Source organism: Numida meleagris, chromosome 1 (assembly GCF_002078875.1).
Source record: "Numida meleagris isolate 19003 breed g44 Domestic line chromosome 1, NumMel1.0, whole genome shotgun sequence".
Taxonomy (NCBI): domain Eukaryota; kingdom Metazoa; phylum Chordata; class Aves; order Galliformes; family Numididae; genus Numida; species Numida meleagris.
Genome location: NC_034409.1, coordinates 190721483 through 190730245, shown reverse-complemented (window position 1 = coordinate 190730245; position 8763 = coordinate 190721483). Strand labels below are relative to the sequence as shown.

The following is an 8763-nucleotide window of genomic DNA, read 5'->3' as shown; positions in this document are numbered from 1 at the left end:
AAAAGGAAATGGAAAAACAGAAATATCTCCCTGGAAATCTTTCTACCATGCTCTTTCTCCCCCTGCTGCCACCTTTCCCCGCAGCAGCACAGCACACCGCAGGTGTGAAATAAGACTTCCAAAATGTAATCTGACACAAATGGCAGTGTTTAATCCAAGCTGGCATGTGGGATGAGCGACCAAGCCGTGATGCTGGGCAAATGTTTCACACTGGGATAAAATCAGGGACCAAACAATTAGAGCAGCAAACCCAGCAGAGGGGCAAGCAGGTCCTGGTATCCCAGATTCACTCTGAGCTGGAAGTCCTGGGCACAGAACAGCTCCAGCCATTGCCCCCATGGCCACCAGCTGCCAGTGGGAATGCTTCAGTGGGCATTGGAAGCGCACGCTGCCACCACTTTGAGCATCCTGGCAGGATCACCCCTAGGAAATGGGGATAGAGATGAAGGTGCCACAGGAGCATGTGATGCACCACTCTCCAGTGCCTTTTGCATCATTTCAGATGTTTTGGTTGGCTCGGCAGAGTCCTTGTTTTTGTTACGTGCAACAACAGTACCAACTGTAATTGGGGCTGAGCTTTTCCCAGACACCTGTCCCTGTAGAAGGGACACAGTTGCCTACTGCAGCTGTGCTATCTGCACCACGGAGTGAAGCTTGGAACAGGAGGACTGTAGAATAACCCGCTGGTGACCTGTATTATAATGCTGTCTTCATCTGTGTCCCTGCAGGCTTGTTATCTCATCTGATGGACAGAAGGATGCTGGTTTGATTATTCACGCAAGAAAACCTCTCCCTTCCCTATGCTAGTGATAACTCAAAGGAAATAAATACATTTTGGAAGAAGACAGATTTACAAGAAAGAGCAGGGAGTGAGGAAAACTCATGAGTTTGCTCAGGTAACTGTGCTGCTTGCCAAGCACCCCACCACGGCCACTCAGCCCCATGTCCCCAAGTGAGAGAGCTCCAAGACCCCTTCCAAACACACACCACCTCTCTCCGAGCGCTTTCTCCTCACCTGCTGCCTGCTCCTCACTCCCTTCAAAGGGATGGAGAGGACCTCGGTTGAGCACTGCCGCTTCCTAGAGCCTGCTCTCAGCTGCACGCCCATGAGACGGGCTGCCCCGCCGAGCTGATCCCTGCTAATCATGCGTCTGCTGCGGCAGAGTTCACGGCGAGTTCGTTAGCGGCATCACTTTGGGGGAGGCTTGATTGACAGCGTTAATAACACTGAGCTGCAGCAGCGTGAGCCTGCAGGGCACGGCGAGCCCTGACGGGGTGCACGGCGGCTCCTCCTCGGCTCACTGGGGAACTAGGGAATTAATAGCAATATAAAAACCACCCTGGTGTGTATCTCCGGCTGTCAAACCTTCTCTCCTGGAGGTTTCTCCCATCGCTGGAGGCATAATTAGCCTTTGGAGCACGCACCGAATTGCTACGTGCTAAATCCACCCCAAGGCGGCTCGGCCAACGCAAGGGTTCCCGCACCAAGCATCACTTATGGCTGGCTGGAGGTTTTAAAGAGGTTTTATATGACTAGAACCTATTCAAAAGATCATTAGAAAATACATAAGCTTCAAAGCCAGCTCCTGCCAACAGAAATTTTTGCTCCCAGGGAAAAGATGGCTTGGGATGGCTGCTACCCAGAGAGATGCTGGTGGGAGCTGCAGAAAGATGGCATCCATGTTTGCTCCCTGCTGCTGTGCTCAGTGAACACGAAGGGCAAAAAAAACCCAGTGACACAGTGTGGAAAACATTTCCCTTGGTATTTATTTTAGGGGAGTTCTCTGGTTGGAAAGATTTCAATAGTTCAATGCTGTGCCGTCGATCTTAGGAAAATAAAGATTTCCCTGGGTGACGTGAGGGCGCTGATTGCGTTTCTGCTGGGATGCTGGAGTGTCTGGTTTGGAATGGGGTGGAAAAACAAAATATCGAATAGTGAGGTTGTACTTGCACTATCAGAAAAGCTGTGACCGTCTGAGAATGAGGGACGGGGGGGAAACTCCAGGGTGGGCTGGGAGTGCTCCTACCAGAGAAGATAGAAACAAACTGTGCTGGGAGATGCACAGTCAATGGAATGCTCCTGTTAGATGGACAGAAGAGGCTTCAAAATGAGAGGCAGAACACAGAACAACAGAAAAGCTAGATGTGGGGAATGTCTGTTCTTGGAGATACTCAAAACCTGCCAGGACAAGGCCAGGAGAACATGATTTACCTCCAGACTTGGCCTTAACATCAAAGCTGGCCCTGCTTTGAGTGAGAGCTTGGGCCAGAGAACTCTGAGCTCCCTTCCAACCTAAATTATCTCCAAATCTAAATGACTTTTCCATAACTAGATCCAGTTCCCAGGGAGGAATTGATACATATTGAACTTGCTGTATGAAGACCCGATGAGCAGTGCCTGCACACCACCCTGTTGTATGTTCATCCTCCATACCACCAATTTAATGTGAGAAATGGCAACATGAACACATTTTAGCTCTTCCTGAGGAAAGGAACATTTTCTAGGTAATTCCTTTTGCAGAAGGTGCCTTTGCAAGCAGAGAGGTACAGGAAATGAGGGGTTCAGAGGAGTGAGCTCCTGCCCTGGGGCTGGCTGCAGATGGTTCATGTGCAAGGCCTCCACAGTGTCCCTGCTTTTGTTATCTGGAAGTATTTCCTGCTATTCAGCCCTGCTCTGTATTTCTCTCTGTTATTCCTAGCCGAAATTTCTTCTCCCCCACCACAGCACACCCTTCATGGAGGGATCAGAGCAGCAAAACAGAAGGGTGAAAGGGAACATGGCCTATAAAAGCAAGGCTCTCGGTGATATCACCGGGGCCCTGAAGAGCCATGCAGCGAGTCTCCATCCAACTGTTTAGTCTGGGCCTGATCCAGAAGCCTGAGCTAAAGGGATTTTTCACGCTGGGCCTTGAGGTGCTTTGTTTTTGGCAGTGTTGGCCCGAAGAGTCCATCCTAGCCCCTGTATCTGTCTCAGCCACATCCTGCCTTGATGCTGGTGTGAGATGTGGGGTGGTGGCACTCCTGAGTTAGATTGCTGGGCATCGGAAATGCAAGTGATGAACTGAGCACAAGGCTGCACTGTCTTCATCCCTCACCATCACCAATGCTGGAGCAGAACTTGCTTGCTGGCTTGCGCCTCGCTTCCTCTTCTGACATGGCTAATATGGACAAAAGGCTGAGACAACAAACAGGATGCTCCAGATGGTTATTATGTGGCATTATATTTGTCATAGCATGATATTATAGTTATCACACAATTATTATGACGTTACAGTTGTATTTACATGATGCACATAGAGACTAGTGTTTCTCCAGGTTTGCAAAACCTAAACACCACCACTGACCATACTCAACCCTACAGGTCCTTCAGAATTCTGGTGGCTCTGTATGGGGCTCTCCCCAGTGTGCTCAGGCCTCTCTTGTGCTGGGGGACCAAAAACTGGACACAGCACTCTAGGTGCGACCTTACCAGTGCTGAGTAGAGGGGAAGAATCCCCTCCCTCAACTGGCTGGTGATACCTGGCCAAATGCAGTCTAGGACAATGTTGGCCTTCTTAAATGGCAACAGTACGTTGCTGGCTCATGCTCACTCGATGCCTACCAGGACTACCACCAGCTCCTTTTCCCCTCAGGAAGCAACAAGAGCTGACCCAAAGCCCATGGCAGTCTCTGGACTCCCCAGCACAGCTTCAGTTAAAACATCCATCCCACCTCCCTTCTCCCTCGCTACAGTGATTGTCCATAGCAAGAGCTGTTTGTGGGCAGACCCATGGCATTGAACAGGTTGCCCAGAGAGGTGGTGGGTGCCCCATCCCTGGAGACACTCACGGTCAGGCTGGACGGGCTCTGAGCACTGATGGAGCTGTGGGTGTCCCTGTTCACTGCAGGGCAGTTGGCCAGATGACCTTTAGGGATCCCTTCCCACTCAAACAACTCTATGATTCTGTGATTTAACACACACGACACAAGCACGCAAACATCAAGAAAGGAGTTTACTTTGCTTTTTGAACTTCGGATTTCTGGAAGAAAAAGCAAACTGCTCAGAGATTTTTCTTCCCTCCTGAGACTTTGGTATCAGACTCTGATAAGTGCTTTCCCGGCGGGATATGAGAACCAGTTGGCAGAGACAAGGGCCCGTTACACAAGCAGGGCTGGACATGGGAACTCACCACAAACAAATGGCTTTGATAACCAGGACTGAGTTTTTCTGTCTTTCAGGGCAGTCTGAGCTGTCACTGTCTCTTTTTCTATGCACCAGGAATTGAAGAGTGTGAGACAGAGAGCAGGAGAACTCTGCAAGAGCAAAACAAATCCCACAGGACTGTCGATGGTTTCCATCCCCTTGCCCCCAGGTTTAGCCTGCCCCAAATTGCTCCCACAAGGGTAGAGATCTGCCCCAAAAAGCACCCACACCACACTGGCCACGGATCCTGCCCCAGGTGCATGGTGAGCATATGCTGGATTCTGCACACACAAAACTCACTGCAGGTATGCTTTGACCCATCGGAACTCAAATCCCAAACACTGCTTGTGTCTCAATGCCAAGTCAACCTAAAACAATACTTTTGAAGCAAGAAAAGAAGACGACTTTGAATCATAGAATGGTTTGGGTTGGAAGGGACCTTGAAGATTATCTGGTTCCAACACCCCTGCTACAGGCAGGGACACCTCCCTCTAGGCCAGGTAACTTGAAGCATAGTTTTCATCATTTTAGAGGTAAGTACCTGTGTCAACTTCTGGAGTCAATATCAAAATTAAATGGCTCTGCTCTTCATCTTTTGAGTGAAGGTGGATGGGAATAGAGATGGAAGAGAGGAACGAGAGGAGTGTCAGAAAGCTTCCCCATTCCCTTCACACACTGCTTCCTTCACATAAGGAACATAGAAAAAAGAGTCTTGCAAGATGATACTGAACCTATTCTGAGCTTGTCAAGTCCTATGTAACTACAAAAAGCAAAAATCACTGTCTGCTGTTTGCTTTGAGGTGATCAGCTCGAGGTACAGTGGGTCTGAAGATGATGCTAAAGTTTCAGGGAGTTTCTACCATCGTGTAAAGGACTGTACTCCTGGTTTCTCTGGCTTACAACAAGGTATTTGGGTCAAGTTTGCCTTTCCAAGAATGATTTCTAATTTTAGGAAAACTCCAAAGCTTGTGAATTTTCCATCACTTTTATGGGCTGTCCTGCTGTCACAGTGTGTAACTGTTGCCAGTTGGATAAACCACTGCAAAAGTGAGATGATGGGACAAAACTGCACTTTCTGAACAGTTATCAGAACAGCATTGTGGTCCCTGACTCCTCTGTCAAGAGAACAATGGTCTCACCATTGGGATGTCAGGTGAGAGCGGAGCGGGCAGCGTGGTGCTTCTAGCTGCCAAAACTTCCACAGGATCCAGCACAGGGTCCGTCTGTACAACGTTTGGCAGAGTTCAGTTCTGCTAAGGTGAAATGCATTCCATCAAACCTTTCTCTTTTTTTTTAATCCTTTCCAACAAATTCCCTCAAACTCTCTGAAAAACAGGACCAGTCCCCGGGAACACTGTGGGAACTGGGCATCCTGATGCCTTTAAAAAAATTTTGGATCTCCCTCTTTCCCTGTTGTAGCTCTTTTGTCATTAAAACATTACCGCGGTAGCCCCAGCATGAGAAACTATTCAAAATGAGCTGCTTTGTGCCAGGCACCATGGAGTGAGAAACAGCATTAGCTCAGAGATGCCAGACTGGAAGAGAAAACGCAGACCAGAAATGAAATGAGAGTGCTAACCTTGCAGAGGTGAGGAAATGACTTTATCTTCTGGCTCCCCTGACCCCTTGGCTACAATAAATTTTTTCTATGGTCTTTTCCTGGTGGAGATTTCCCCCCTTTTCATGTCTAGTTTATGTCCAGATGTGGTCAAGGTTCGAGTGTCTGCCTGAGCCTTTTGCTCACAGATAAATCATTTTTTGACACAAAAAAAAACTTGCTTGCCTCCAGGTGTTGGTTCAGATCTTCAAGCGGCTTTGACATATGGGAATCAACTCCCTTTCAGAGAAAATGGTGCCACTGATCCCTGCCCAAATGTGCTCTGAAGACAGTGGGGATACATATAGGGCTATGGGGCTGGACCACCAGGATGTCCTCCAGTTGGTATCAGGGCCAGATGACACCTACTGCCTCTGAAATACAGGAGGTAAGAGGAGGCTCAACACCTTCAAGCTATTCACTGGCTCCTGTAGGGGCAAGGGGCTCCTCTTTGACCATGACAAATGCTAGACATCATGTCCCATCTAGATTGTCTTTGAATATACCCACGTTTTCTGTGAACAGGTTAAGATTATCCTAATTTGAACCAAGTCAATTCAGGCCTTCCACAAAGGCAATGGTGACAATCATTGGGACTTCCATCTTGGGACTTCCATCTTGGGATTTGCCACAGATCTTACATTTCAGCGGGTTTTACCAGAGAGCTGGGCAATTTTTTTAGGAGGCTGTGAGGTGGATGAGAGAAGGAAATGGGAACACCCATTAATTCAAAGAGCGAGCAAACGCTGAGTGAGTGGGTTTCAGGCAGTCACACCAGAGACCTGTGCATGCCCATTGCAGTGGCTCAGTAGTCCTCCAACAGAAACACACACGAGAAGCATTTGAGGATATTTCAGGGAAAGGGGAAAGAGAAGCAATCCTGTTGTGCCTGTAAACTATGGAAAAGCAGAGGAATTGGCCTGGCTTGCCTTGCATTGAACTCTCAATCCTGGACAACTCTCTTGTATCTCATGGTGCTTACCTAAGGGGATGGTCAGCATCACAGCTGCAGGCACTGTGCCTACAGAACAAAACTTCTCCAGAGGACCATTCCCCCTCTATCCACGTAAATCACAGATTCAGACAGTTCAGGTCTCCCAAGGTCTTTTCCAGCTGGAATTATTCAATAATGTTGCAATCATCAACTGATCTCTTTGATATCACATGCTCTTTATGATCACACGAAACGCAGTCACCATTTGCTTAAGCCACTATTGCTGAAAAAAAAAACAAAAAAAGGAAAAAAAGGAAAGAGGGAGTGTTGCTTATAATTTATCACTGTGTGGTTTTGGCATTTTGCAACAGGCTCTTTTGATGCCTTTCTACACCAGACTATAGTGTCCTTAGTACCTACACTGGGAGAAAATATCACATTCACTTGCGTATTCCAACCACTCAACTCTTCTGAAAAATTAACCAACTGTCAGCCTAGGCACAGAAACACAATTTCTGCAATACTGTCACATTCCCTTTCTTATACTTCAGCACTGACATTAGTAGCAGCTAGTCTAATACATCTTGCCGCTGCTGCACGTGGGGAGAAATAAATGCATCCCTTACCCCTTCATATAGGCATCAAAGGTCACAGAAGTGGTTTCTACCACAGCCTCTCTCATGTCAGGAGCTACTCATGCAGTTTCTTTCTACTAAGCCCGGAAAAACCCTGCATTTGATGATTCACTGCCTCTTTCCATAAGAACAATCTTAATTTCTTCTCCTTTGATGTATAACTTTGCACCAGGCTGTATTCTTACTTATTTTGTTTAAATCGACTCTGCTTGCCAAGTGACCCAGACTATTCTATGGTGATGAATTTGTCTTCAGCATTTACTGCTTCATTACCCTTTGTGCCACTGGCAGCATCTCCCCACAAGAGCCATCAGATCTGCTTTACTTATAGAAATGACCTATAGATCCAGTATTAATCCGAAAAATACCATGAAGAAAAGTCACATTTGGAGGTGACATCTCTCTGGAGTCTATCAGGTTTTAACTGACCTGCCATGTATGCAGGCTGTCCAAGCTGCCCTAGTTATCCTATAGCTGACCTGCCACTAATAGAACAACGTGCTCCACTGTTTGGCCTAGGATTAATGTTGGACAACTGCCTTTTGCTATCCAAGGAATTTTTTCTGAACACTTCTGCCTGCTAGTTTGGAAGTAAGTCCTTCATTCAGGATTAACCCATATCTGGAAAGCCATTGTATTCATTTCCTGTGCTTTGGTGGAAAGGAAAACTGCTGCTTCCAAGACCTCCATGAGAATCCTGCAGGAACTTTTCATGCTGTTCTGCACACCTCATCCCCAAATCCCAGATTTTCAAATCCCTCCATGGTCCCCCAGTGATGAACTAGATGAAACTTGGAGATGCAAAATTTCAGGAAAATTTTAGGAACAGTTTATTTACTTTGAGGGTGATCAAACACTGAAATAGGCTTCCTGGAGAGGTGGTTGGTGTCCCACGCCTGTCAGTGTTCAAGAGACATTTGGATAATGCTCTCAATAATATGCTTTAACTTTTGCTTAGCCCTGAAGTGGTTAGGCAGCTGGGCTAGATGGACTAGATCTTTGAAGATCTCTTTCAACGGAACTGAACTGTTCTGCTCTATTTGATTTGATTTGATTTGATCTGATTTGATTTGATTCTACTCTATTCTACTCTACTCTATTAAAATCAAAGGGAAGTAGCCATCTTGAATTCTGTTTGGGGCAGATGTCTTCAGGAGAGGCAGTCTCCAGAAGCCACCCACTCAGAATTTGATAGCAAGGGAGGTCCTGGGTTTCATTGTAGGAAGAAAGGAACCTTCTTCAGAAGGTACCATCTCAAAGACAGATGACTGTGGTCTGATGGATGCTGCTATGCTGTACAACTGTGCACTGGCAGACTTAATTATGGTCATCACGAAGAGCAGTCAACAGAAGATGGTCTACGCTGAAACAACCAACTTTTAACAGCAATGCTTATGCCAGTATTGTCTTCTTA

The 8763-nt window shown here is 47.0% G+C and overlaps 1 protein-coding gene across 4 annotated transcripts in view; it reads right to left on the bottom strand.

Annotated features, from left to right (window-relative positions):
• Positions 1 to 8763, bottom strand: part of GAB2 (GRB2 associated binding protein 2) — an 86198-nt gene that overhangs the window by 39832 nt on the left and 37603 nt on the right. The window contains exon 1 of one of the 4 annotated variants that reach the window (XM_021382972.1): positions 6763 to 6964. The exons of the other annotated variants lie outside the window; for them this stretch is intronic. The gene's annotated coding sequence lies outside the window, so the exon portion shown is untranslated. Of the gene's footprint in view, positions 1 to 6762; positions 6965 to 8763 lie in introns of those variants that run through there. 4 annotated transcript variants of the gene reach the window in all.